We start from the raw sequence: 23,307 nt of genomic DNA, 5'->3' as shown, positions 1-23,307 counted from the left end.
ACACGTAACAATTTTTGCACATAAAAAACTCTTTCTTATTGCTAATTAGTCTCTTTTCTAGTCTCATACAAAAACACGAGTTCAAACCTCAAGCTATATTACTTGTCATATACATACGCACACACAAACATAAGCTATGGGTTAAATAGAAACTGACGTGAAAAAAACCCATACAAATATATTCTATTAAAGGTTTTTCTTAATTTGGTATTAAATAACCTGGAAAGGGTTAATGTGCCGTAAAAAAAAACAACCGAAACCAAACCATATCACAAAAAAGGAAAACATACTTGATTTAATCTACTAAAATGAAAATTACTTAATTTAAGCTTATAATTAAAAAGCCGTTAATTTAGCCTACATAAATAAAAAAATAATAATTAAACTTATTTAATTGAAAAAATGCTTACTTTAACCTACTTATATACAACTATTTAGTTTAACTACGTTGAATAAAATACTAAATTAAAATTATTTAATTGAAAAAAAATACTTAATTTAACCTACTTATTTAAACATATTTACTTTAATTACGTTGAATAAAATACTTCATTAAACCTACGTAAATAAAGATACTTAATTTAACCTAATTAAAAATATTTAAAACTACTTAATTTAAAAATACTAACATTTATAATGACTAATTGAACATATTCTTTTCACTTAGATTGACCCTATATACTCTTGATTAAATATTGATTATTTTTATTCATTTTATATGATATAAATAAAAAGGTAAGCATACATAATTTTACATATGTAAATAAAAATACTTAATTTTACATATGTAAATAAAAATACTTAATTTTACATATGTAAATAAAATACTTAAGTTAATATATGCAAATGAAAATACTTAATTTTACATATGCAACGAAAATATTTAATTTAACATATGTAAATAAAAATACATAATTTAACATATGTAAATAAAAATACATAATTTAACATATGAAAATAAAATACTATTTTTACATATGTAAATAAAAATACTTAATTTTACATATGTAAATAAAAATACTTTATTTAACATGTAAATAAAAATACTTAATTTTACATATGCAACGAAAATATTTAATTTAACATATGTAAATAAAAATACATAATTTAACATATGTAAATAAACATACATTATTTGACATATGTAAATAAAAATACTTCATTTTACATACGTATCTAGACAAAAATACTTAATTAAACAAATGTAAATAAAAATACTTAATTTAACAGATGTAAAAAATACTTAATTTAACATATGTAAATAAAAATGCTGAATTAAACATATGTAAATAAAATACTTAATTTAGCATATGTAAATAAAATACTCAATTTAACACATGTAAATTAAAATACTTAATTTAACATATGTAAATAAAAATACTCAATATAACATATGTAAATAAAAATACTTAATTTAACATATGTAAATAAAAAATACTTAATTTAATATATGTAAATATAAAATATTTAATTTAATATATGTACATAAAAAAAGACTTAATTTACCGTATATAAATAAAAATACTTTATTTAACGTATGTATATAAAAATACTTAATTTAACATACGTACATAAAAAATACTTAATTTAACATAGTAAAATAAAAAATACTTAATAAAATATATGTCTTCGTTAATATTTAACTTTCTGAGTAAAAAAAAAATTAAGGCTTTACTTTTGGAATGGTTCTCGCATGCAAAGCGCGTTCCAGACGCCCATGCACAGCCATCGTTTATTAGTGACAAAATTGAAAATTGTGTTGACTATGTAAAAAAATAAATTCTAAATCACAAAAGGTCGTTCGCTTTAATGGCGATACTCTCGTCTTCATAGGTCATTTGGATTAAGAAATATATATTCAAGGCTTTGCTTCTGGAACGACTACAACATGAGAAAACCCGCCCCGGGCGCACATGCACAACCATTATTCATCGCTGGCCAGTGTACATTAATAATTGTGGTGACTATGCAGAAAAAATAAATTTTAGAGCACAAAAAGTGACTCGTTTTAATTGTACTACTTTCGTCTTTGTAGCTCATTAACTTTTGTAGATTAAAATGGGTTGAGTTGCTTTAGGAATTACCTCCGTATATTTCCCTTTGAATTCATATAGTGTTATGAATTGAATGAGAAATTATGGTTAAGGCACAACCTTCGCATGTCCGCCCGGACTTCCATGCATACCTATCGTTAATTACTGGAAAGGGTGTACTGAGAATCTGGGTGACTATGTAGAAAAACAAATTCCGGGACCGAAAATGTCGTTCGTTATTATGGTACCACTCTCGTCTTCGTGAGTTTTCAATAATTTGAGTTAAGACATAGGAGATTTTAATTTTGGAACGACCCCTGCAGCATATGGCTTACTTAAATGAAATTATATAAAGAAATGAAATAAATAAAAAAGAGACAGCGTTTTTAATGGCATTGACTTTGAATTCATGTAGTGTTATAAATTGGACGAGAAATTTTCCTTTCTATTATTGAAATTACAGCGGAATGATAAATGCATATTTAATTGAATGAATCATACTTCTTAATGGGTCATCGGAAGGTGACGCTGGCTAAGTGGTTAACGACGTGGACTGCCGATCCAGGTGTGCCAAGTACGTCCCAAAGAAACATTTTCACTATTTCGTTTTGGCAACCTTCACGTGGTCTCTTGCAAGTCTCCAATAAATATATAATATTAGATGCCAATAATGGAATCAATTCATTCATATGAAATTAATAAACGAATAAATCAGTTCGCGCATATCTATGACGTCTATAATAAACTCGATCGATTAGTTTGTCTCTGTTGTTTCATTTAGAAATGCTATTTTTGCCAGCTAGAAAGTTGGCAATAAGATTCTCATCGGTCTGTCACGCTTACATGTTTTTGCCTGTTTCCCCCCTGACTTCAACATGGATGTCTTCAAGTCCAACATGAACACATTCCTTGTGAACCGCTTCCTTAAGTAATGCCACTTTACCAAATCTCCAATACTAACGAATAATACAACACTATCCCATTGATTACTGTACACAAAATAACTCTTATCCCCGAGTGGCTTCTGGGCCTTGATAAGTGGTGACCTCCATGTAAAAAAATAGTATTTTCTCTACTCTGTCACCTGTAAGTTCGCTATAGTATTTTCGTCCACCAATGAAAGAAACTGTTAAACTTTCATTCTGCCTAGCATACGTAGGTTAAAAATAGAATGTCCATATCTAAATGACCGTCATCCTTATATACAAAGTGTCTTCAATAAGTTTCCAGACTTTTTTGCACAGGCATTTAAAATTTTCGTAAACTCTTTAAAAAATTCATATATGTTATTGCTATATATGTTATGAGATGACTGACCAATTTTTTATGATTTCAGATTAAACCGAACAGCTACAGCAGGAATTGGAATACACCCTACTAATGTCTGGTTATCACAGTTGGTGAATTTCATAAATGCAATCTGGGCGCAAAGACACTTAAAAAGAAGGATATGCAATAAAAGTCGGTTTTAAACTTGGAAAAAAATGACACAGAAACGTATGGAATGCTTCCGACTGCTTTTGGACCATCTTGCATGAATCAGTTTTTAAGTGGCATTAGGAATCTAAGAAAGGTGGGAATCTGCGAGGCATGATCACACGTCTAGAATGAGTGAGAAACTCGGAACATCCGAAATGATTAGGTAAATAAAATATTTCATGGATAAAGACTGTCGTGTTTTTATAGAGACAGTAAGTATTAAATTTAATGTCAGTGTGGGAACTGTACATACAAGTATTCGCGAGGATCTTAAGATATGAAAGATTTGCGCAAAGTTTGCCCCAAAGGTGCAGTCCACAACACTATCCTTGTTACAGACTATTTGACCAAGATGGACATTAAGACAGTTCCGCACTTCCCTGTAGTTGAGACCTTGCTACCTGTTACTCTCAGCTATTTCCTAAGCACAAGCAAAATCTTAGAATCGTTATAAGATGCTTGAGGAAATGAAAGAGGCTGTGACGAGGGCCATTGATACATTCACACAAGAGGATTTCGATGGGGTCTCCCAGAAATTGTTGGGACCGTATAACAAATGCATTGCAACCGTAGTAGATTACTTTAAAAGGGGCTAGAGTTTCATGCGCGTGCTATCAATAAAAGTGCCCATACGAGAAATTCTGGAAACTTATTGAAAGCACCTCGTATCGGATTACATCTGTTTGAACACGACGGTTTTCGTTACGTCACTGACTCACATCTGATACCCATTTGTGGCACTTTAAAAAACAATGACCATTTAATTATTTCCATTCCTACACTCCACCTAATCTCGGCGGCACGATCATCGTTTGAAGCCACGGTAAATGGCTGTAGATAACTAGAGAAGATGAATAGATGGAGGTAGTAGAACCATAATCAGACGACACCCTTGGAGCGTAGTTTGTATATATGGACACTATGTTTTGTGAATACCCTGCTCCAAACATTTGGATACCCGCATATCATATCCCCTCTAAATGAATAGATCGCTGCAAGGATAGTCTTACTTTCATAAAAGTAAATAATTCAAGTGTTTAAATGCCCATTATAGTTTATGAATTAAAATTTAAAGCACACGATAAGTAATACTCATGGACTGTATTTATTTGCTTCCCCACTGAGCAAATTAAGCACAAGGCTGTTTTTTAATGTGGAGAGTAATACTCATAGATAGTGAAATAACTGAACTAAAAATAACGTATAGTTACTTGGGTTCAGAAATGTGAACGACAGTTTCCCGGGTTTCTGTTTCTTTCTCGGACAATGTCTGTACACAGATACTTTAGTTTAAAATAGTTCTTTGTCACGACGCATACGTTTGAAAAAGAATTGCTTCTTGAAAGGCTCCTCTCTTCTTTCGATAACTGGATAAGATTAGTACATGCCAGTTTGTAACGCTCTACACCTTTTGTTCACGGTGTCGTTACATTTTAACAGACGCAAAACTTCTTGAAGGTAACTCGTATCTAAAGAGATGGCTAATTAAATACGGAATTCTATTTTAAATCTAAGTATGCTACACAGACTGAATCTTTAACAGTTTCTCTCGTTGGAGAACCGTCGCAAAGAAACAGAATTAAAGAAAAACCTCGACCCACTTTCTGTTTTAACAAATGCCTTTAAACCTGGTATTTCCAACAACGCATTTTTTCTAAATATTTAAACAGCTAATTTTTCCTTATGCAGCCGCGTGTGACTTTTTTTACATGGGGATCACCACTTATCAAGGCCCGTAAGCCACTCGGGGATAAGGGTTATTTTGTGTACAATAATCAATGGGATAATATCGTAGTAATAGTTGTTATTGGAGATTTGATAAAGCGTCTTACTTAAGGGGGAGATTAATCAGGAATTTGTTTATGTTGGACTTGAAGACGTCCAAGTTGTAGTAAGGTGGGAAACAGGCAAACGGAAGAGAATTCCACAGGCGTGCACTTCTCAGAAAAAAGCTATGTTCATGGAATCTTCGTTTTGATTTAGGCACAGATAAAGTGTGGGGGAAATTACTGACAGTGGCTTTAGCTAGACGGATGTTTATCACGAAGGATTGGCGAGGGGGGACCAGAGATTGGAGCTCGGACGAGCACTTGCCATGGAAGTAACGATAGAACAATGACAGGCTCGCTACGTCTCTTCTGTGGGAAAGAGGTTGCAGGGTAGAGAAAAGGCCATCCCCCACCAAGCCACGGATTCTATTTTGTACTCCGTCAAGGCAGGATAGGCTGTTTTTTGCAGCCCCCGCCCAGATGTGGCAGCAGTACTCCATCTTTGGACGTACTTGGCTCTTATATAGATAGAGAATTGCATCATTAGTGAGATATCTTCTGGAGCGGTAGAAGGATCCCACCATTTTCCCAGCGACCTTGGCCACAGACTTTATATACGTGTTCCATTTCAGATCAGGAGTAAAAGTCAAACCCAGGAGCTTGTCAAAACATGAAGCCTCCCCAAGACGAGAACCATCCATTTCAATTGATGCTAAATGAGGAACAGAGCGTTGATGATGTAAAGTTAGGAGCTTTTCGCCTCGGCTGTGACGTAACTAACGAGTATCGAACACGTGCTTTTCTGGCCACGTCACACACACCACTTCTCCGAACACTTGTGTCTTTTTATCACCCAAAACCCCAGAAGACGAACATCGATTGGAGGCACAAAATATATCGTAAAGGATGGACAAATTAATATTTTCGTTAATGTCACACGTTTCTGCTAGTTTCTGTCACAGTTCAGTTTGGAACTCTATTTTGAAGCCCCAACTGATTCTATAACACACATTGTTCATTCAACATTCACCTTACCTGTCCCACGTCAGTTTAGAACAGTATTTTGATGTCCTATCATCCTATAACAGTCAATGTCCACTTTTCAGTTTGATTGTTATGCTTGGTTTTGGAACGGTATTTTGATACCCAACTTACTCTATAACAGAAATTATTCAACCTTTTGTCTGTTACACGAGTTTGGAACAGTACACTGATACCCCAACTGATTCTATAACAGGCTCTATTAAACATTTAATCTTGCCTGTCCGACTTTAGTTTAGAACAGAATTCGGATGCACTAACCCACATTATAACACCATTGTTCCACTTTTAGTCTTTCTGTCACATTGGAACAGTATTTTTGGCGACCCAACTGACTGTTAAACTTTTAGTCTGTCAGTTACACTTCAGTTTGGAACAATATTTTGATGTCCAAACACGTATCAATTACTGTTTAACTTTGCCCTACACACTACAGTATAAAACAGTATTTTGATCCCCAGCAAACTGTATAACACTTACTGTTCAATTATTAGTCTGTTACACTTGATTTTGGAACATAATTTTGACGCTCTAACAGAATATAACGGGTAGTGTTAAGCTGTTAGTCCGTCTGTTACACTTCAGTTTGGAACAGTATTTTGATGCTCCAACTTATTCTATAACTGAAATAGTTCAACTAGTTTGTCTAACACACTTTTATATTTCAGTTTGAATCAGTATTTGGATATTCTGACTGACTTCATAACAGACATTGTTCACCTTTCAATCTGTCTATTTCTTTCATTTCTAGATTGAATGGACGCAACACAAAACATGTTTTACTTTTAATGTCAACCTCAGACAAAAATATTCACAAAAGAAAAGCATGGAAATCTATTCTATAGATTACTATCTAAAACATCAAAGGGGAATGATGAGATTAATGGAAGCACTTTATCGTTGGAATAATGTCTTCTTAATTGAAATTTAATTTAGCTTTTATGATTATCTAATGCTGGAACACAAAATACTGATTCAGAACCATTCGCTGTATTAATTTAACATTAAATAGCATTTTACCCATCGTTCGGAGAAAAACATTACTTCGTAAAAGTTTAAATTCGGTCGGATTCACATTGGTCGGCAGTCGATGGTACATCTTTGTTAGTTCGTCTAAGAAACTTTATATCATTTTTGCGTAGGTAATAACTAAGACTATGACAACAGCATATTCTTTTCCTTGTTTTGATTCTCAGGTATATATCCATTTATATCTTATATGCTTTTTATGCAGTGTGATGTGGTTTATGGTTGATTAATTGTGGCTAATTGTGGCGAATATATATTCGGGAGTAAAAACAATATGCTGTTGTCCTAGCCCTAGTAATAACCTTGCATTTATCAATCTGGGCTTTAGTTTTTAGGATATTAATCATCTCGGCTTTTTTCTTCTTCTCTTCAAGGAAGAGGTCAGTTTATTTCTTACTGTCTTACGCATTTCTACTAGAATGGTTACAGTCACTCGTTTTGTAGTTGGCCAGTTTTATTTAGTGCGCATTTAAAAAAAAAATCTCATCTGATTTTTGTTTTATTTGCTAGCCTGAAAGTAAATAAACAATAAACTGAGAAGAACCAATGTAAAATAGTGTGATGGTATTCATACCGCCGATGAGGAACCCACTTGTATTTGCTGATTTCTTACATAGTTCAAAGGTCGTCAAATATTCCGTTTCAGGAGGGACATCAGATTAGAGATTAATTAAGAATTGCCGACACACTTGATCGTTGAAATACTTATTAAAAACCATAGAACTTCTTTATTTATGAACCCGGAATATATATATATATATATATATATATATATATATATATATGTATATATATATATATATATATATATATATATATATATATATATATAAATATACAGGGTGTCCGTAAAGTTACTATACAGTCTTATTGTTTTATTGTATTATATTTATATTAATAGTTAATATATTACAGGGTGTTAAGGTTAGGGTTAGGGTTAGGGTCTTCAAGTCCAATGTTAACAAATTCCTAATGAACCGCCCCCTTAAGTAAACATTTCAGCAAATCTCCTCACTAACGTAATGTACTTGCAATAACCCTTATCCCTGAGTGGCTTCCGGGTCTTGATAAGTGGTGATTACTGTGTAAAAAAAAAAAAAAAAAAAGGGTAACTTGTAAGACTGTATAGTAACTTTACGGACACCCTGTATATATATATATATATATATATATATATATATATATATATATATATATATATATATATATATAGGGAGAGAGAGAGAGAGAGAGAGACTTTTAAGTTTGTATATATATAGTCTTTGAAGTTTATATATATATATATATATATATATATATATATATATATATATATATATATATATATATATATTTAATCAACAACCAAATCTACGTAAATATATACACGATAAAACTAAGCAGTAAATTGTCTATGACATTCTACCGTAATGGATGAAGAGGTTGGATTGAAATACATAAAGTCCGCGGTTCGATTCCTAATAACAGTCAAGCTATGCTGAAGAGGGTAGGGCCCGGAAACATGCATGCCCATAGATTACTGTTTTTTAAAAAATAATAAATAAATAAATAAATAATAAAATATTATTTGTTTACATCCAAATAAAAAATGAGCGACTTTCTTAAAAAAAAAACACCCGATCTCCAAGATGGAGACGCTAACCTTATTATCGTTTAAAAAATCAACAACAAAATCTACGCATATATATATATATATATATATATATATATATATATATATATATACTAGCAAAAATACCTGTCGATCATTATCGCTGTTCTTCTGATGGCTTCGAAGTGCCTAGGAATAAATAAAATCCATATCCCTTACATTTAATGATATAATTTCCTTATTGAATTGATGATTACATTTAGATGCATTAGGATATAATTTTGTATTGTCGATGTTAATTTTTTCAGGGAGGGGGGGCTGCTTTGCCAGGGCATAAAATACGCTTAAATATGATATTTCAATTTGTCCATATTTTATTATATGTTATTATAGAGTCCTGATTTCCAAAGTAAATGAAAAGTATCAAGTGCCATCATATAGAATCGAAATCGAAACGGTAGCATTTGAAACAGGTAACAATACCACTGTACTAACGTGACACGCATATGAACTGATTAAAAATTAAAAATAAATTAAGACGAATGTAGAAAATGTAATCAATTTTTGACGTTTAAAAACTATTTTAACCGCATTAAGACCCATAAATGAACGGCTCGTAAAAATCAAATCGTTTCAGGCCTCTAGCATCGCTCTGCGACTTTTAGTTTTGGGGGAGATAGAGTTTGAAAATATGAGGACAGACACAAATATACAGATAGGCAGGCATATAGCTTTTTATATATTAGATATGAAGCATACACCTTTTCAGATACATGCACATACTCATCCTCATATATATATATATATATATATATATATATATATATAACTACTTAATTTACTTACATAAATTTATATACGAAAGTATAGATTTATGCGTAAACTTTAAGTATTTACTTCAAAAGTGCTCAATACGTAGGTAGAGCTAGTTAGTAAGTTATAAAATGTATATGGCGATTAAGCTACACTGAATATTCCGCGTTTCATCCACTCTAGGATTCTTCAGGCTTATGCGCGAATTCGGCGGTTGTTTGTCGTTTTTATATGCGCATCTTCCATTGAGACTTTAGTTAGCCAATCAGCTTTCTAGTATTCACTGCGCCCTTCCTATAAGCCAATGAGCATGCATTTATCGACACTAACCTAGATTTAAAACAGATCAAGAAACTAAATATCCAGGCTAAATAGACCACACACAAAGGAACGGGTCAACCAGAGGTCAAATAAGCATTTGTCCGATAAATGCATGCTCATTGGCTGATAGGAAGGGCGCGGTGGATACTAGAAAGCTGATTGGCTAACTAAAATCTCAATAGAAGATGCGCATATAAAAACGACAAACAACTGCATAATTCGCGCATAAGCCTGAAGAATCCTAGAGTGGATGAAACGCAGAATATTCAGTGTAGCTTAATCGCCATATACATTTTATAACTTACTATATATATATATATATATATATATATATATATATATATATATATATATATATATATATATATACAACTGTATTCAAAGAGTAAATTGTAAGATGGTCAACATCATGAACTTTGGAATATAGACTTTTGTCATTCATTCACTATATTGCTCTGTAATCATATTCAGCTTCTTAAATAAGGATTGATATACATTATAAGGAAATAAAGTATGTTTCACAATATACATATATATGTGTGTATGTATGTATATATGCGTGTATGTGTGTGTATATATATGCGTGTGTGTATGTGTGTGTATAAATATATCTTAGAGACACTCTTATTCCGCTGTAAAGGTGAATTCAAATTGATGCAAATATATTCTGTGTAAATGAGCTTAGAACAGCCTGAGTTTCAGGCGTCATACAACGTTTATCTTCGGACACTATACTAATTGAACAGCGAACCAAATTCCTATGATTTTAAAGACAGGAATTTCAATTTTAGCTCGAACTTTTGTGGCGGCTTTTAGTCTAGCTCATGCGTGTTGAATACGGGGATATTTGTTATTATTTTGTAATTTTATTATTGATTCTTTATGAACCAGGAATTCTTGCTTCATATCCCTCATTGTCACGCTATTAGTGATTCATTGCGAATATCATTACTTACTAGGAGTTCTCATACGTTTCATCATCAGGTTACTTACTAACAAACATCTGAGGTGTTTTTTTGGAGTGTGTGTGACAACAAGTCACCTCATATATCCAGTAATCTCCACCTCTTTTAATAACCCTCGTTAATAAATGTGCGTTATAGCAACAATTGTTTACCATTGATTTCTCGCTATCAAGAGATTTTTGTGGAAACAAACCATCCAAAAGTTCCAGTCTTCTTTGGAATTAACCAGTGGAGGTTTGGTTAGTGCTTTATCTCGTCGATCTTTCCAGCTTCCTTGATCCTTCACAACTGTGTGATGCCAGTTTATGCAGGCACTACAATTTTTCATTTTATTTATTTATCTTTGCGGGAAGGGTGATAACTAGAGCTGTGACAACAGCAGATTCTTTTCATTGTTTTGACTCTTGAGTATATATCCGTTAATATCTTATATGTTCTCCTATAGACTAATGTGGTTCTTGATTGATTAAGTGTGTCTAACTTTGTCGGATATATACCCGAGAGTCAAAAGAATGAAAAGAGTATTCTGTTGTCACAGCCCTAGTAATAACTTAGGATTATATAGTTGCAGGTTTTTTTTAGTTCCATGTGTGGTTCCTTTGTCTTTTTTAAAAACTCAAAAGCTTAAAAAGTTGCAGTTTCGATTAGCATTTTTAGTTTATGTATCGTTGTATTAGTCTCCTACTCAAGAGCCCTTTTTTAAAAATCTTCCAGCGGTTTTCATTATTGCTATCAGTTATAGCTGTTTTTATTTCCTTTTCTTCTCTTATCCTTGACATCTCTCTTCTCTATTTTGTTCATTTTTTACAGTGTCTCTCTTACTGCAGTGATTATCCTTACGGTGTTATGCGTTATTAATTTTTCTGATTCTATTTGTGTGTGTGTCATTCGCATAGTTTTCCATACTAACCAGACCTCTTCTACAAGAATTTTGTTCTTTTTCAAATTTCTCTTTATATATCTATATATATATATATATATATATATATATATATATATATATATATATATAGATAGATAGATAGATAGATATAGATATAGATAGATAACAGAAATAGTGATCTAATGATGTGAGCTTAAGTGACTGACTTTCATTTCACTTTTAAAGTGCTCAACAATAAGGACTGGCTTCAGAAAGAGTCGGACATAATTATTACTTAATATTTTTTGAATACTCACAGACACTAGTGTTTCATCCTTTCCTGAATCATCAGGGCACGGTGTCACGATTACAGCCGGTTGGGAGATTCGAACCCGGCCATTACCCCATCTCTGACTCCATTAGCAAGGAACAAACAACACGAGCAACTTTAATCGCGAAAAATATCGTTGAAATTTAAACATTTATTTTTAAATGTCAAAACATCCGTCCACAGTTATCTAATGATTATAACACACGCGAGCTTAAGTGACCGGCTTCCATTTCAAGTTCTTAAAGGAGCTTACATAATTGTTTACTAATAGTAGAACCTGTGGAAATTTTTCATATGTAATGAATTCTTCATATGTAATAAATTCTTGGATATGATACTAATTATGTAAATAATTTTTCATCATTTGTAACTCACAATTTCGCACACCTTACTAAAATAATAATTTTGATATATTGTATAGGCTTATTATTTCATTACAAACACACATCAATTAACTCACATTTCATCATTTTTCATTCTTGGATATGTTACTAATTTCGAAAATATTTTTTAAAAATATTTTAAGCAGCATTATCGCCCTACCTTACTAAAATAATAACTTTTTTATATTTGCTGGGCTGCTTATTTTATTTCAAACAAACCAATCAATTAACCTCCATTTCATCATTTTTCATAATTCTTGGATATGTTACTAATTTCGACAATCATTTTTCATAATTTGCACGAACATTATCTTCCCCCCTCCTAAATAAAATAATAACTTTGATATGTTGGCTTTCATTTCAAGTTCTTAAAGGAGCTGACATAATTATTTACTATAATAATATTTTGAAATACCTATAGACACTAGTGTTTCTTTCTTTTTAGAAACCATCAATCCAGGGAGCCACGATAATTACTCAGGTAGGCAGAAGTGTAACTTATCTTGCTTTGGTAACATTTATTTGTTATACATTTGTTTCTTTTCCAACTTTCTCGTACCTCTGTCTATTATAAAACAAAGCCATAATTCTCGTTAGTGTTAGTAATGCCGAATACTTCACACATGAAACGAATAAAGGACGAACGAATAAACCGTTATAATGACAATTAGAGTCATGTAAAAAGAACAGTATTTTCTATAGTCATTCAATGTAGGACACATGAAGCTTATCTTGGTATTCTGTCAGTATGAATCAATCAGCCAAAATACAAAAAAAAAACTTACAACGCTAGTGCGTATTTGGAACGCGTATTCATTGCGCATGCTCACAACGATCAATACTCGTACATTTGTCTGTGACGACATCGAAGAAAACAAGGTAATATTTTATTGGCTGATATTCTTAATAACTTAGGTTCTTTTAGACAGATCGATGATTTGATAGTTGGTTGCCAAGATAGTTTGCTTGGCACTAAGACGACCAAAAAGGCCTGCCGTATATCACACAAACATGTATGTCTTGTCTAATCTTATAGAAAACTAGCATACCGCCCGGCGTTGCCCAGTCGTAAAAAAAACTTTAATATGATATTTTAATTCATACATATTTCGTATTTATTATTATGCATCCAATTCTTTATTCATTATTAAACTGTGCCTAATATATAAAAAAACTGTAACTGTGTCGGGTTTAACCGGCTTCCTCTGAAGGAGGAAGTTTCATGGGAGTATGAAATTCATTAGTGGCCCCCAGTCGCATGTATATCCCTGTTAGGGGAGATAACGACGTTAGGTTTTTGCAACTTTTTGCAGGGAGGTGTCGACATCCTCCTACATACAGCACCCGGACTTCCCAAATTGGTCACCCATTTTAGTAATGACCCGACTCAACGTTGCTTAACTTCGGTGATCTGACGGAAACTGGTGTGTCAACGCGATTATGCCGTATATATAATATATGATAGTGATTAAAAAAAAAATGACTTGGTTGTCATCGATTAGAATCGAAACTGAAACATATAACTTTTTGACTGTATACTTTACCATCTGAGCCACGCCCATGCGCATATAAAGATGTACAAAAATAAGGTTTAACATATAAATATATATTTGCGCATGAGTAGAATAGCAATTTAAATGGACTTCCGCCTGAGAATTTTAATTTGTTTCAATTTTGATTCCTTAGCTGCTACTGTTACCGGCTAACTATCAATGAAAATTTGTTCCGCGGATTCACATCCCCTCTACACCAAGTTTCAAGTATGTAGACCTTAAATTGATACAGTGGTTTGGCAGAGATCGTTCCTCAAACAGAGAGCTAGACAAGATAACACACACACATATGCATATATAGTAAGTTATAAAATATATATGGCAATTAAGTTACACAGATTATTCCGCGTTTCATCCATGCTAGGATTCGTCAGGCTGACGCGAATAGTTGTGGTTGTCTCGCGTTTTTACAGAATATTTCGAGTTTAATTCACGCTAGGATTCGTCAGGCTATTTCGAAGCGTTATATATTTATAAACGCGAAACAGCCACAAATCTTCGCATCAGCCTTACGAATCCTAGCGTGGATGAAACGCGGAAAATTCTGTGTAGCTTAATTACCATATATATTTTACTAGCAGGGCTACCCGGCGTTGCTCGGGACCGTATAAACAATGAAAAAACAAAAGCAGATATTGAACATATGTTTTATTCTTAGGGGAGAGGAATCTTTCATCTCAAGTTTTAGCGTTACAAACAAATATTTGTCTTTTATATATATAGATAATGACAGGTTTTTTGGGGGCCCCCCTCGAAGATAACTGATCAGTTGACCAACTTCTAGTGGTCCGTTTGACGTGAAATTTCGATATTTGCCATCCGGGTGATGGGGCTTCGATATGATACCAAATTTGTCAAGTTTGGTTCCGTCTTTCAAAAGTTTTAGCATTACAAACAAACATACATACATACACACAGACGTTTGGCTTTTATATATATAGACTAGCAGGGCTACCCGGCGTTGCTCGGGACCGTATAAACAATGAAAAAACAAAAGCAGATATTGAACATATGTTTTATTCTTAGGGGAGAGGAATCTTTCATCTCAAGTTTTAGCGTTACAAACAAATAGATAATGACAGGTTTTTTGGGGGCCCCCCTCGAAGATAACTGATCAGTTGACCAACTTCTAGTGGTCCGTTTGATGTGAAATTTCGATATTTGTCATCCGGGTGATGGGGCTTTGATATGATACCAAATTTGTCAAGTTTGGTTCCGTCTTTCAAAAGTTTTAGCGTTACAAACAAACATACATACATACATACATACACACCGATTTTTGCCTTTTATATATATAGATAACTTACTACCTAGCTCTACCTATGTATTAAGCACTGTAGAAGTAAATACTTAAAGTTTACGCATAAAATTATACTTGCGTATATTAATTTATGTGATTAAATAGAGTAGTCATATATATATATATATTTTTATATATATATATTTATTTATTTATTTATGTAAATTTTTTGTTGATTTTTAACGATAATACGGTCCACATCTTCTTCAAGCTTTAAGATCATGAAAAAAACTTTTTCTTTAAAAATCTCCCACATTTTTGACGTAAACAAATAAACTTAATAAATTATTTATATATTTACTAGCCTGGGTGCCCGGCGTTGCTCAGGTGTGTGGAGGTGTGGGTTGAACAAAAAAAAAGTTGTAGTTGGCAGGCAGGCTCGACCGCGTGACGCGAAGGCAGAAAATAAAGTGGAGGTGTGTGTAAGGGTGTTTGTTGTGTTATGTAATGGGTGGTATTAAGATGACGTATGTATTATGCTTTGGTGTTGACTGTTCGTAATAGGAAGAGTCTTTGTGTGTTCATGTGTGTGATCATGTTGTTGGATGTTGTGAGATGTTAAATATTATATATATTTTCATTGTGAGTGTTCATTGTGAGTGTTCATATTGTTGAGAAATGGAGACATTGGTGAGGTATAGAGACAGGGTATATATTAAGAGAGAGACGGTTCTTATATATAACGAGACAGACAGGGTACAGATTACTACAGAAGCACCACGCCTGTAAGTCAATTAGAAGAGGTTTATGAATATCTTGATAGATAGACCGATAGTGCGTTTGAGATTTACGTTTTGATAGTTGTACATTTTTATAAACACAAAGTTCATATAAGTACAATTTCACTTTACCTTTGTTTTGGTAGAATGACACAACACACGAGGGCAGTTATAAAAACACATGATGATACGTTTATTTCCTCGGCCGGTCGGACATGATTCTGCATTTCAGGGATTCAAAGTTGTTTACATCGTTATCTCTAAAACCTCTCGCGTCCTAACTCTTACTGCGAATCGGTTTGAACCTCTCTGCTTCTTCCCACTGGCCGATCTGATTCTTTTTTCTGCTCTCCACCTAACTAACTTCGAACCCTCCTATATTGAGAAATCATTTCTGGCCTGACGTCACACGTATGTCTGGTCAACGTGACCACAACTCACGTGTTTCCAACATGCGCGATTTGCACGTTTTTAAACCATTTCTGACGACCAGGAAATTGTCCATTCTCTTTGTTGTTTTACAAAGGAATTTAATCTACTTGTCTGATTCTGTAACCGATATTTTATTATGCATTCTTTCTAAGAATTTTGAATAGTTTTTCCATCCAAATTGTATTTATTAAATATTTTAACAGAATCAACAATTTAACTGGACATTCCATTTAAACCTATTATTCTTTAAAACTTATCTACAGGGTTTAATCCTTGTTTTATCTTATATCATTTTCATTTAACTAACTCCTTATTATTTTTTAACTTACATGAAAAGGGGGCAGCCCTTTTCAGGTAACAAGCTGAGCAAAACATGAAAAAATAGGAGCAATAAGCAGGTTCGAACCTGTAACGCGCCAGAGGAAAAAGAGGTGAACAAAATAAACTGTCTTACCGATGTGCCTACCAGCGTAGCGATGCCACAATAACGCGTTTTCAGCGACGTCGTGAACGCGATGGTTTGAATTACTTTCAAGAATGTCAGCGAAAAAAATCGACACTCCCTGTACAAAAGTGTCCAGTTGAGGGCGAAGTGATTAATTTTTTGGGGCAATTTTTCGATATTTGTCCTCCAAAGGGGCCAGCTCCAAAATGAAGCCGATGTCGTGAAAATCCGTCACATATGTCGAAAGTGTTTGGCACACACACACATACACACACACAAACGCACACACACACACACACACATACACACACACACATATATATATATAAGCGTTGGCGTGAATCAATACAAGTACAAATTTTTCTCATTGACATTTTCAACGGTGCGAAAAGTCGTATATGTACATGGAAGAGGCGATCAATCCTGTCATAGGGAATCGTTATTGTGCTCCACCTCTTCGTTTGCTCTGTTTGGTTCCTTATTTTCATCTACCTATACACACACACACACACACACACACAAACGCACACATATATATTATTTATTTAAAACTGTAAAGAAAGTCAGAAAAACCTTAATAATTTTGTCGAAACAAACGTCTTTTTGTACTTTATAAGGTGCAAAAATTTCGCATGATTTTAATGTTTTAGGTAAAGATAATTAATGCCGGTAAAAAATACTTTTGAGTCGCGAATGAAATTGATAACATTGGAATATCATTTAGTACGTAGCAATATTGAACACAAAAGTTTATACGACATTTGTTTACCCCAAACGAGACAATCCACATGAAATCCATATGAAATTAAAGTTCAGATTTATAAATAATTTTCCTAAGTAAAGATTTGAGCATCGACATGTTTGTTCACAGTAAATTAACTATTCAGCATGTTGGTACAGTCTTGGAAACGGTGATTAGAGAAAGAACGCTGAAAGAAAACCTTTGGAGGAAACAACGCGCTATCAAAGTTAAAAAATTTCAAGAATCATGGAAACATATTCAGTGAAAAGGTGGGATTTAGCAGATTATCGAATTGACTGGGGGAATAAATGTTGTAAATGGATCGAAGTAAATTTCATTGAACTAATTGTAACAAAAGTATAATTGTTCATACGAATTCCTAACATAGCAAAATATTACACAAAAACCAATGTACATTTATTAATATATACATAAATATACATATTTACATATACATGAATGTACATATTTACATATAGATAAATATACATATTTATACATACAGGAATGTACATATTTACATATAGATAAATATACATATTTATATACAATGGATAAAAATATATTTATTTAAAATCAAATACTTTTATACACACGAATATAAATATTTGTATTTATTTAAAATTAAATACTTTTATACACAAGAATATAAATATTTGTATTTGTTGAACATTAAAAATTTATATAAACATGGATAGAAATATTTGTATTTATTGAAAATGAAATGCTTATATAAACATGAATATAAATAAGATTGATATGTAGTTTGCTTGAAGCATTGTGTGGGATAGGTATGTATTAGAGATTTAGAAGGCTATCATAATGCGAGAAATTAAATATAGTCGTTTTTGGTGAAAGAAGAGGAAACAAGTGGCAATTTACAAATCAATAAGTACATGCATATATGTCTATAAATGCATATATTTATTCAGTTGTATTAGGTACAAATGTCTTACTTGTTATGTCTGCGAAAATTTCCATAAATAAATAAATAAATAAATCATAATAACAATAAAGACAGCAAAATAGACCGAGAACATACAAAATTTATAAAAAGCTCACGCTAAAGCTACAAATATAAACTAAAATTAAATAAATAAATAAAAATATAAACAATTGCCTAATCAGGCCATACATAAATCCCCACGTCACTTTTTCTCCGAGACCCCACACAGCTATCGAACTTCCGCTCCATCATCTAGCATACTTTGAATCGATCTGTCACGTCTACCATTTGAAAAAGGTTTGTTTTCCAAATTAATAATGGAAATTGTCGCAGACATAATAAGTAAGACATTTGTACCTAATACAACTGAATAAATATATATATAGAGAGAGACATATAAGCATGTACATATTGATTTGTAAATTGCCACTTATTTCGTCTCCTTTCACCAACAACGACTATATTTCATTCCCGCATTGTGATAGCCTTTTAAACCACTACTACATATGAATATAAATGTTTGTATTTATTGAAAATTAAATATATATACATACATGAATATAAATATTTGTATTTATTTAAAATTAAATATTTATGCACACAAGAATATAAATATTTGTATTTATTTAAAATTAAATATTTATATAAACATGAATATAAACATTTGTATTTATTTAAAAATAAATATTTATATAAACATGAATATAAATATTTGTATTTATTTAAAATTAAATATTAATGCGCACAAGAATATAAATATTTGTATTTATTTAAGATTAAATACTCATATAAACATGGATATACATATTTGTATTAATTTAAAATTAAATATTTATGCACACAAGAATATAAATATTTGTATTTATTTAAAATTAAATATTTGTATAAACATGAATATAAATGATTGTATTTATTTAAAATTAAATATTTATATAAACATGAATATAAATATTGTAGTTATTTAAAATGAAATATTTATATAAAAATGAATATAAATATTTGTATTTATGGAAAATTAAATACTTATATATACATGAATATAAATATTTGTATTTATTGAAAATTAAATATTTATATAAACATGAATAGGAATATTTCTATTCATCTGAAAGTAAATATATATATATATACATGATTATAAATATTTGTATTTATTTAAAATAAAATACTTATATAGACATGAATATAAATATTTGTATTTATTTAAAATTGAATACTTACATACACATGGATATAAATATTTCTATACACATGAATATAAATATTTGTATTTATTTAAAATTAAATACTTATATACACATGAATATTAATATTTTTATATACATGAATATTAATATTTGTGTATACATGAATATAAATTTTTGTATATATATTAATAAGAATGTTTATATATACATGAATATAAATATTTATATATATATATATACATGAATATGAATGTATACACATTATTATCAGTATTTGTATATTCATGAATATAAATGTTGTATATAAGTTGATATAAATATTTATATAAACATGACTATAAATATATATGTATAAAAGAATATATATATACACATATGAATAAGAATATTTATCTATAAACGAAGATAAATATTTATATGTGCATTTATATGAATATTTACATATACATCAACATTAATTATAAATCTATATGTATATATATATATACATAATATATATATACATAATATATATATATATATATATATATACATAATAATTTAAGAATTTAAAATTCAATGATTTTTTAAAGTTAAATTTCAAATATAGAATTTTTATTGCATAAAAAAATAATACAGTTTAATAAGTATATTTCCTTAACCCATGAGTTTTCGATGTTTATTCATCTCCCCAGAGGACAAATATTAGCAAATATTATAAAAGGTTTGCACCTAATTTGCTAAAAATAAAAAACATTGAAAATTAAAAGTTTTTATAGTTTTTACACCAGCTACTTAGAGTAAGGGAAATTGGATATTGATGAAGAAAAAAGGATATTGAAGATCCAACGCGTACAGTAATTCTTCCAAGGTACTAAGTAAAAATCGAATATAATCATATTTCCTTCGTTTTTTTCTTTCTTTTGATGAGATATCAGCCAAATATTTGATTATTATAACAGAAATCTCTCATTCTAAATAGAAGTACAACGGTTAGTGCGTTGATTTTGTTTTCTTTAGATCATCAGAAATTATAACGGTAATCTATATGTGAAAAATTGAATTATTAACGTACTTTTATATTTTAATTTTAATTCGAAGCATAATTTTGAGTCTCGTAATTTTTAACAGAGCATGTAATCTATCTTTTTTATTAAAATTCGATAGAGATTAAGTTTTGAAAAAGAACTGGTATTTTTAAAGCGCGTTAATTCAATTTACGACTGACAAGAGTTCGTGTGGCAAGTTGAGTCTATCATTTCTGACGTTTTTTTTTTTTGTTACCGCCTTAGTACAAAACAGATACTGGGCTCTTAAGGCAACCCTTTCTGAGTTTTTTTAGCTCTATTTTATCAACCAATCGAACTTAAGTACTTTGTAAAAAGTAACCATTCAGAATTAAGTAGTTATTGACATTATTTAGTCGTTGATACTCTCATTACAAGTGCTGGAAAAGGACCCAGCAGTAGATAATACGAGTTTTCTATCCGAAGTGAATAGTTTAGACATAAGAAGACATTATCCATTCATTGGCTGTATTTCTAATTACTGAAAATGATTATATTTTTAAGAATTCATAGATATTTTTTATTTCGGTTCATGCGTAACGTTCTGATCTTTGTACTTCGGTGCCATCATATCTTATCCTACAATTGTGTAACTGTGATACATTATACGGCGATACTTAACGCGTGCCAACGATTTCTTTATAATGTTGCGAATGAAAATGGCTGTAAGTAAACTTTCCAGGTTTAGAGTTAGAGATGCGGTTGGCGGAATTTAGAGTGATGAACACGCCATCAAGACGATAAATAGCTATTATGCACATAATTGCAGCACCTGATGGCGCCGTTATCACTGAATGCTTTCACTCGCTACCGCTATCAACGCCATTTTAGTTTGTTTGTTACTTGAAACAAAACGATCAATTCACAGATTTTTTTCCTTGTAATAAACGACCGAATTTGTATAGCTACTAACTGAAGTTTTCAGCTCGTTATACATTCGCAATTTTCTTTACTGGAAACGCTTGAAGCAAACATTTTTATTAATAAAAACTAGCGGGACATGTGGAAATTCCACAGCGGACTCTTTCGTATGTAATACAAGGTTACCCCCCCCAAAAAAAACAAAAAAACAAAAGCTAAATGGAGGCCATCTAGAACATATGTTGTAGAATGGAGAAAAAAGGCCAAAGACCCTTGTGTTTTGATGGGATGTTTTGAATATAATAAACTAGTTATGATCAAAGTCTCAGTTCATTAGGACAAAACACTAAGAAACGGGGCCTAATTAGAGTTAGGGCCCGTTTTTTTTAGTCACCCTTTATATAGGGCTAAGATAACAGGATATTCTTTTCATTGTTTTGACTCTCGAATTTATATACGACACAGTTAATCAACCGAGAACCACACTACACTGTATAAAAGCATATAAGATGAAATATCAACAGATACAAATTCAAGAGTCAGAACAATGAAAGAAATGAGCTGTTTTCATAGCCCTAGTAATATATTGATTTTGGCATTCTTTGGATATTCACCGTAAATAGAGACGCCTTGATATTATTGTAGCACTTTTGTTAAAACTACAAAATTATTTATCCGGACGCCCGACGTAGGATGGTCGTAAAATACTCTTAAATATGATATTTTATTTTATTCTGATTTCGTATATATTATTATAGAGTTAATTTTCTAACGAATCCTATCTATGCATATATTTGTAAAAGTGAAATTGTCTGTGCGTGTCTCTGTGTGCACAGTTCTCTACCAAACTACTCTGTCAATTTCCAGTTTACAGACTCAAGATTTGACATAAGGGGTATTGAGATTTGGGAAAATCTTTTTAATCGGTTTTCGGCCAGAAGTTCAACGATTTGACCTTTTAAAACTTTACCAAACTCCTCCGACAATTTTGGGTGTAAACACTTGAAATTTTAGATGCTTGGATATGGATCAAACTGCTTAATTTGATTTGAGCCCAAAACAATAAATGCTGGATCAAAAGGGAGGTCAAAGTTCATCCAGCTCTATTCGAAACCGAAACCAAAACTTCTAAAAATTCTTGGTAAAATTTTTTATATATATATATAAAAAAATAGATGATTTAAGTACCATCAGCTACAATCGAAGCCGACACCAAAACTTATGGAGAATTCTTGGAAAAATTATTTATTACAAGGAATGGAAGGACACAACAATAAGAGACAGTCACTTGGAAGAAAAAAGATGGATGCGTGACACACAAAATAACACACACTCTATTGAATTAATATATACTAGCGAGGGGGAGGGGCGCCCAGCTTTGCCCGGTCGTAAAATCCAATTAAAAATGTATATTTTAATTGGTTCAGATTTAATATATGTTATTATAGAATCGTAAATT

General features: G+C 31.5%; 1 protein-coding gene and 1 pseudogene across 1 annotated transcript in view; both read right to left on the bottom strand.

Annotated features, from left to right (window-relative positions):
* Positions 1–23,307, bottom strand: part of LOC145239993 (uncharacterized) — a 582,634-nt gene that overhangs the window by 41,139 nt on the left and 518,188 nt on the right. The window lies entirely within an intron of this gene.
* LOC145240397 (5S ribosomal RNA) lies at positions 13,950–14,068 on the bottom strand (annotated as a pseudogene).

This window comes from Euprymna scolopes, chromosome 19, assembly GCF_053919585.1.
Source record: "Euprymna scolopes isolate OS-2025 chromosome 19, ASM5391958v1, whole genome shotgun sequence".
Classification (NCBI taxonomy): domain Eukaryota; kingdom Metazoa; phylum Mollusca; class Cephalopoda; order Sepiida; family Sepiolidae; genus Euprymna; species Euprymna scolopes.
This window is presented reverse-complemented; position numbering and strand designations above follow the sequence as displayed.